This window comes from Heterodontus francisci, chromosome 32 (assembly GCF_036365525.1).
Source record: "Heterodontus francisci isolate sHetFra1 chromosome 32, sHetFra1.hap1, whole genome shotgun sequence".
NCBI lineage: Eukaryota > Metazoa > Chordata > Chondrichthyes > Heterodontiformes > Heterodontidae > Heterodontus > Heterodontus francisci.
In genome coordinates this window covers 2552608-2561132 of record NC_090402.1, presented here as the reverse complement: position 1 = coordinate 2561132, position 8525 = coordinate 2552608, and the positions used below count along the sequence as shown (strand labels likewise).

General features: G+C 46.9%; 1 pseudogene; it reads left to right on the top strand.

Annotated features, from left to right (window-relative positions):
• Positions 1-7038: 7038 nt before the first annotated feature.
• On the top strand, positions 7039-7831 carry LOC137347400 (large ribosomal subunit protein uL6 pseudogene; annotated as a pseudogene).
• The last annotated feature ends 694 nt before the right edge of the window (positions 7832-8525 follow it).

Here is an 8525-nt window from a genome sequence, read left to right as displayed (position 1 = left end):
CAGAACTGTACACAGTACTCCAGCTGTGGCCTAACTAGCATTTTATACAGCTCCATCATAACCTCCCTGCTCTTATATTCTATGCCTCGGCTAATAAAGGCAATTATCCCATATTCCTCCCCAACCACCTTATCTACCTGTGCTGCTGCCTTCAGTGATCTATGGACAAGTACACCAAGGTCCCTCTGACCCTCTGTTCTTAGGAAAGCTAATAGAATGTTATCGTTCATCGCAAGGGGAATTGAATACAAAAGTAGGGAGTTTATGCTTTGGCTATACAGGGCATTGGTGAGACCACATCTGGAGTACTGTGTACAGTACTGGTCTCCTTATTTAAGGAAGGATGCAAATGCGTTGGAGGCAGTTCAGAGAAGGTTTACTAGACTAATACCTGGAATGGGCGGGCTGTCTTATGAGGAAAGATCGGACCAGACTAGGCTTGTATCTGCTGGAGATTAGAAGAGGCGACTTGATTAAAACATATAAGATCCTGAGGGGTCTTGATAGGGTGGATGTGGAAAGGATGTTTCCCCTTGTGGGAGAATCTAGAACTAGGGATCACTGTTTAAAAATAAGTGGCGCCCATTTAAGACAGAGATGAGGAGAACTTTTTTCTCTCAGAGGGTCGTGAGTCTTTGGAATTCTCTTCCTGAAAAGATGGTGGAAGCAGAGTCTTTTAATATTTTTAAGGCAGAGGTAGATAGATTCTTGATAAGCAAGGGGGTGAAAGGTTATCGGCAGTAGGCAGAAATGTGGAGTAATCAGTTCAGCCATGAACTTATTGAATGGCGGAGCAGGCTCAATGGGCCGAGTGGCCTACTCCTGCTCCTAATTCGTAGGTTCGTATGTTCATAAAAACTCCAGCAAGTTAGTTAAACATGACTTCCCCTTAAGAAATCCATGCTGGCTTTCTTTAATTAACCCGCATTTGTCCCTGTAACTGTTAATTTTGTCCCGAATTATGTTTTTAGAAGTTTTCCTACCACTAAAGTTAAACTGTGAGTATGTGTGTGCGTGTGAGCGAGTGATAGTGCGTGTGAGTATGTGCTTGAGTGAGCGAGAGTGTATGTCTATATTTGTGAGTGGGTGACAGTGTGTGTGTGCGAGTGTGTGTGTGTGAGTGAGTCTGTGTATGAGGGTGTGAGTGTGCGTGTTTTTGTGTATGAGTGTGTGTGTGCGTGCGTGCACGTATATGGGTGTTGTCAAGAAAACCCTGTATGCCAAATAAGAAATATTAATTTAATCAGTTGGAAACTTACATTAGACTTTTAATGGGAAAAATCCTACAGTTAACTTTTTTAAAAAACTAGCAGCCAAGATGGCCACTGCAATTTGCATCTGAAATACCAGGAGATTGAACTAGAGACAAATGTCTAACAAGAAGCCCAGCCCAATAGATTATGCAGATCATCCTCGTTAGCGGGACAGTCAAAGCTATCTTGGGGCATTCATAAGTGGAGACCTCCACAGATGCTGCCAGACCTGCTGAGAATTTCCAGCATTTCTTGTTTTTATTTCAGATTTCCAGCATCTGCAGTATTTTTTTTTTATTTTAGTGTTTAATTCACTGCCACTTCTCTTCCAGGAATGCCGACCTTGAAGAAATTCTGCTCTTCTCTCCGACGGGATTTCTGTTTGTCTCTTTTACCTTGTTCACTTTCATTGCTTTCTATTTCCCTCCTGGTGTTTGATAAAGTGTCGACCAAAACTCGTTTTCACAGCCACATCTCCTTCCTCAGTGGCTGTCTCCAGCTCCAACTTATTCCACGTGGATTCCAACTGAAGTTTCATCCTTCGTGCTTTGAATCCACCCAGGATTACAGGCATCTCCGAGAAATATAACGTTCCTCGGACTGCTATTCTCGCCGCATCCCGAGATCCACACTCAGTGCTATGCGCCGCCACATTCACACACTGGTCCTCTCTCTCCAGAAGCACCGTCTCACCTTATCACAAAGCTGTTCTACTCCGCAGTTTCATTTCATCCTGCGTCTTATCCGATGCATTAACAAAAAACTTTTTTCTTCCTTTCAGGTGTTAAGGAACACAAGCTCCAGAAGCTGGTGGGGACTAATGCCCCTCCAGATCCTTCTTCCCCTTCACTTCCCTCTGACCCCACCCCTTCTGATCTGACCCTTGCCCTGTATTCACTATACCCTCTGACCTTCCCTTCTTTGACAATAAACATTCTGTACTCAGCAAAGGTCTCAGTTTTATCCCCTTACGGCCCCACCTCAATGAATTTCGCACTCGGCATGACGTTGAGTTCTTCTTCCATCGCCTCCGCCTCCGCCTCCATCTCCTTCTTTGACCAGGAGTCCTGCCCCCGACCAGCAGACCCATTCACCCGCCTCCAGTATTCTCCCTCTACCTGGACCCCTCCCCCTGGCCTCTTACCCGCTCTTGATCTCTTCATTGAAAACTGTCGGCGAGACATCGGCCGTCTCAATTTCTCTGCCCCCCTCACTCACTCTAACCTGTCCCCCTCTAAACCTGAGGCACTCCGTTCTCTCAGGTCTAACCCTGACATTGTCATCAAACCTGCAGACAAGGGTGGTGCAGTTGTTGTATGATGTACCGACCTCTACCTTGCAGAGGCTGAGCGCCAACTCACAGACACTTCTTCCTACCTCCCTCTGGACCATGACCTCACCATTGAACATCAAGCTACTGTCCACAGGACTGTCACTGACCTCATCTCCTCTGGAGATCTTCCCTCTACAGCTTCCAACCTCATAGTCCCACAACCCCGGACAGCCCGCTTCTACCTCCTTCCCAAAATCCACAAACAGGACTGTCCCGGCAGACCCATTGTGTCAGCCTGCTCCTGCCCCACTGAACTTATTTCTTCCTATCTTAACTCTATCTTTTCTCCGCTGGTCCAGTCTCTTCCCACCTACATCCGTGACTCTTCTGACGCCCTACGTCATTTGGACATTTTCCAGTTTCCTGGCCCTAACCGCCTCCTCTTCACTACGGACGTCCAATCTCTCTACATCTCCATCCCCCACCAGGATGGTCTGAGGGCTCTCCGCTCCTTCCTGGAACAGAGGCCCAACCAGTCCCCATCCACCACCACCCTCCTCCAACTGTCTGAACCTGTTCTCACATTGAACAACATCTCCTTCAACTCCACTCACTTCCTTCAAGTAAAAGGTGTCGCTATGGGTACCCGCATGGATCCTAGTTATGCCTGTCTTTTTGTGGGATATGTTAAACATTCCCTGTTCCAGTCCTACTCAGATCCCCTCCAACTCTTTTTCCGGTACATTGATGACTGTATCGGTGCCGTTTCCTGCTCCCACCCCGAACTGGAAAACTTTATCAACTTTACTTCTAATTTCTATCCTTCTCTCACCTTTACATGGTCCATCTCTGACACTTCCCTTCCCTTCCTCGACTTCTCTGTCTCCATCTCTGGCGATAGGTTGTCTACTAATATTCATTATAAGCCCACTGACTCCCACAGCTACCTCGACTACACTTCTTCACACCCTGCCTCCTGTAAGGACTCCATTCCATTCTCCCAGTTTCTCCGTCTTCGAAGCATCTGCTCTGATGATGCAACCTTCCATGACAGCGCTTCTGATATGTCTTCCTTTTTCCTCAACCGAGGATTCCCCCCCACTGTTGTTGACAGGGCCCTCAACCGTGTCGGGCCCATTTCCCGCACCTCTACCCTCACCCCTTCCCCTCCCTCCCAGAACCCTGACAGGGTTCCCCTTGTCCTCACTTTCCACCCCATCAGTTTCCACATCCAAAGGATCATCCTCTGCCATTTCCGTAATTTCCAGTGTGATGCCACGACCAAACCTAACTTCCCCTCCCCTCCCCTGTCAGCATTCCGAAGGGATCGTTCCCTCCATGAAACTCTGGTCCACTCCTCCATTACCCCCAACACCTCGTCCCCTTCCCACGGCACCTTCCCTTGCAATCGCAGGAGGTATAATACCTGCCCATTTACCTCCTCTCTCTTCACTATCCCAGGCCCCAAACACTCCTTTCAGGTGAAGCAGCGATTTACTTGTACTTCTTTCAATGTAGTATACTGTATTCGCTGCTCACAGTGTGGTCTCCTCTACATTGGGGAGACCAAGCGCAGACTGGGTGACCGCTTTGCGGAACATCTCCGCTCAGTCCGCAAGCATGACCCCAAGCTTCCGGTTGCTCACCATTTCAACACTCCCCCCTGCTCTCATGCTCACATCTCTGTCCTGGGATTGCTGCAGTGTTCCAGTGAACATCAACGCAAGCTCGAGGAACAGCATCTCATTTACCGATTAGGCACACTACAGCCTGCTGGACTGAACATTGAGTTCAATAATTTCAGAGCATGACAGCCCCCCATTTTATTTATTTATTTTTGTTCTTTTTTATTTTTATTTTATTTTAGTTTGTTTCATCATTCATTTCTCTTACCATGTGCCTGCCCATTGTTTTTTTCGTGTTTGTGCTTTGGGTCAGGGCTGTTCATTTTTCTGTCAATTAACACCCTCTCTGCACTAACGCTTTGTCTTTCACCACACCATTAACAGGGGCGGCGCAGTGGTTAGCACCGCAACCTCACAGCTCCAGCGACTCGGGCTCGATTCTGGGTACTGCCTGTGTGGAGTTTGTAAGTTCTCCCTGTGTCTGCGTGGGTTTCCTCCGGGTGCTCCAGTTTCCTCCCACATGCCAAAGACTTACTGGTTGATAGGTTAATTGGCCATTATAAATTGCCATTAGTATAGGTAGGTGGTAGGGAAATATAGGGACAGGTGGGGATGTGGTAGGAATATGGAATTAGTGTAGGATTAGTATAAATGGGTGGTTGATGGTTGGCACAGACTCGGTGGGCCGAAGGGCCTGTTTCAGTGCTGTATCTCTAAAAAAAAATACCGTTTGCCTTTGCTCCATGACAGTTATTCTCTGTGACCCTGTCCTATCAATACCTTGCCTTTTGTTATCTCTTGCCCCACCCCTGCTTTATTTGCTTAAAACCTATTACATTTCTAACCTTTGCCAGGTCTGATAAAGAGTCACTGACCTGAAACGTTAACTCTGTTTCTTTGACAATAAACATTCTGTACTCAGCAAAGGTCTCAGTTTTATCCCCTTACGGCCCCACCTCAATGAATTTCGCACTCGGCATGACGTTGAGTTCTTCTTCCATCGCCTCCGCCTCCGCCTCCATCTCCTTCTTTGACCAGGAGTCCTGCCCCCGACCAGCAGACCCATTCACCCGCCTCCAGTATTCTCCCTCTACCTGGACCCCTCCCCCTGGCCTCTTACCCGCTCTTGATCTCTTCATTGAAAACTGTCGGCGAGACATCGGCCGTCTCAATTTCTCTGCCCCCCTCACTCACTCTAACCTGTCCCCCTCCACAGATGCTGCCAGACCTGCTGAGTATTTCCAGAATTTCTTGTTTTTATTTCAGATTCCCAGCATCTGCAGTATTTTGCTTTTATTATAAGCTGTGGGTTTCCCTTTCTCTCTCCATAAAACATCAAGTTTGAAAACCATCTGTGACTATGGACTCTCCAAGCCTACAGACTGCTCCAACCAGAGACCAGGGGAAGAGAGCCAACTGAAATTCTACCTTCAAGAAAGTCCTGAGCAAAGCAGACCAGCCACAAAGTGCACTTTGACCAACCAAGGACTTCAAGAGTCCGACTTTAGCTGGACAATCACTGAATCATCCAATCTCAAATTGTGTATTTAACTTTTATTTATTCTGGACTTTAATCCAACCAAAACCTACTTTCCACTTTGTAATCTATTTGTGTGTGTGTGATTCTCATGTGAATGGGTGTGTGAATGTATAGTGTATTTCTTTTATTATTTTTAGATTGCGGTTAGAGTTAAGTGTAATAAACTCACCTCTTTCTCGTTTAAGCTCAAGAAAACCTGTCCGATTGGTTCTTTCACGATCGCATTAAAGGTAAAAAGGTAAAATACTCACAGAGATGGTAAGCACAACCACTGTTTTAAAAGGAATAAACCCTGTTGGGGTCAAATAAGAGGAAGGGCAAGAGGGGAGCCCGAGACCCCCTCCTCACTTGGCCGTGAGTGTGTGTGAGTGTGAGTGTATGAGTGAGTGAGAGTGAGTGAGTGAGTCTGTGTGAGTGAGTGTGAATGAGTGTGAGTGAGTGTCAATGAGTGAGTGTAAGTGAGGTTGCATCTTCTTAATTCACCCCTTCGTAACCCACCACTTGCCCCTAGGCCCTTCCTCTGGCACTCTGCACTGTGACTCCTCTCCCTGCACAAGGAACAGCTTTTGTGAATCAGAAGGAGAATAAAGAGTGAGACAGTATTCCTCACTTTATTGACGGAATCTTACAATCTGGGATGAATACATTTTGGGAATAATGATCAGAATAGGTCGGGAATATCCCTGAGCCAATGGTGAATCTCTGAGGTCTTCGATCCCTCCTGCAGCTGCTCAGTGGACATTGACTACACCTGGAGCTGCAGAATTTGCAGAGGAAGCTGAAAAACACACAACAAAGTCACAGCTCAGCCACTGCAGTCACTAACTGTCAACACAACGTGGGCAATTTCATCAACAGACATCACAGGTAAAATCTGCGGCAAACTTACTGAGTGAGCTATTTCATTAACATTCAATCATTTCCTGTCAGCAATTACAGAGAAAAACCTTATGTAGGTCAACACCAGTTCTCGCAGGACAGACACTGTATGGGGTTAGATACAGAGTAAAGCTCCCTCTACACTGTCCCCATCAAACACTCCCAGGACAGGTACAGTACGGGGGTTAGATACAGAGTAAAGCTCCCTCTACACTGTCCCCATCAAACACTCCCAGGACAGGTACAGCACGGGGTTAGATACAGAGTAAAGCTCCCTCTACACTGTCCCCATCAAACACTCCCAGGACAGGTACAGCACTGGGGTTAGATACAGAGTAAAGCTCCCTCTACACTGTCCCCATCAAACACTCCCAGGGCAGGGACAGCACGGGGTTAGATACAGAGTAAAGCTCCCTCTACACTGTCCCCATCAAACACTCCCAGGACAGGTAGAGTACGGGATTCCTCCATCTTGAGCGAGAATGAAGACCATTCTCAGCAACCAGATTGTTGACATTCCTGACAGTGTTGATGTCACTTTGAAAGGCCGTATTGTCATTATAAAGGGGCCTCGAGGAACATTGCGCAGGGAATTTAACCACATCAACCTGGAACTCAGTCTTCCTGGCATCAAGAAAAAGAAGCTTCGAGTTGACAAATGGTGGGGTAACAGAAAAGAGCTGGCTACGGTGCGGACAATCTGCAGTCACGTACAGAACATGATCAAGGGCGTCACAGTAGGTTTCCGTTACAAGATGAGATCAGTGTATGCTCATTTCCCCATTAATGTGGTTGTTCAGGAGACAGGATCTCTAGTAGAAATCCGTAACTTCCTGGGAGAAAAGTATATTCGTAGAGTCCGTATGAAGCCAGGTGTTTCATGTATAGTTTCCCAGGCCCAGAAAGACGAGCTTGTCCTTGAGGGAAATGACATTGAGCTGGTATCCAACTCTGCTGCCCTGATTCAACAGGCAACAACAGTCAAAAACAAGGATATCCGAAAGTTCTTGGATGGTATTTACGTCTCTGAGAAGGGTGCAGTTGTTGAGACCACAGCATAGACATAATGGATTAAAGCTGCTCTTATTCAGCAAGCAACAACAGTGAAAAAGAAGGATATTCGTAAATTCCTGGATGGCATCTATGTGAGCGAAAAGACCACTGTTATCCCACAGTTCACTGAATAACACTCAGCTCTTTCGGATACTCAACTCTTTCAGATAATAACAGTTGAATAAATTTTATGGACTGAAAAAAAAAACGGGATTAGATACAGAGTAAAGCTCCCTCCACACTGTCCCCCATCAAACACTCCCAGGACAGGAAAAAAAAAGAAAAAAAAAAACAGGGTTGGCTGCTCTGTGATTGGGAATCCTGAGTGTTGAGTGCCTCAACGAGGTGCAGCTGATAGTGCTGCAATCATTTGCTGGAGGTGCTGCTGGAGAGGGAGAGCGGAGGAGAGAACTGCAAAAACTGTGAACAATTTTTTCTGCAGAGGAGGAAAAGACTTTGGAATAAGGCTGTATTTCAAGGTGGGTGTTGAGCATCAGACTTTTATTTATTTGGACATTTGGGAGAGGTTGGAGGGGCAGGAAGAAAAAGGGGTGGGGGCTGTACAATTCTGCAGGGAGCTGTGCAGTTGCACTAAACATACAAGGAAGCTCCCTCCCCACCTGAATTGCCCAGCCTGGGTCAGCTGAAGCTGCCTGGCTAAATAGACGGAAGGGGATAAATAGTGCCTGGGCAGCTTCAGCTGACCCTGGTGAAGACGCCTCCCCCAACCAGAAGACCAAGTGTGCTGGCAAAGGCTGTTTTAAGTGTGCTGTGTGCACCACCTCCTGAGAGCAAGTCATCCCTCACAGTCTGTCTTTCCCTCTCCTCTAGGCCCTCAGCCTCTCCCCTAACCTGTTGTTTGTTTGTTTGTGAATCTTTCAAGTTATTTGAATTGCAAGCCT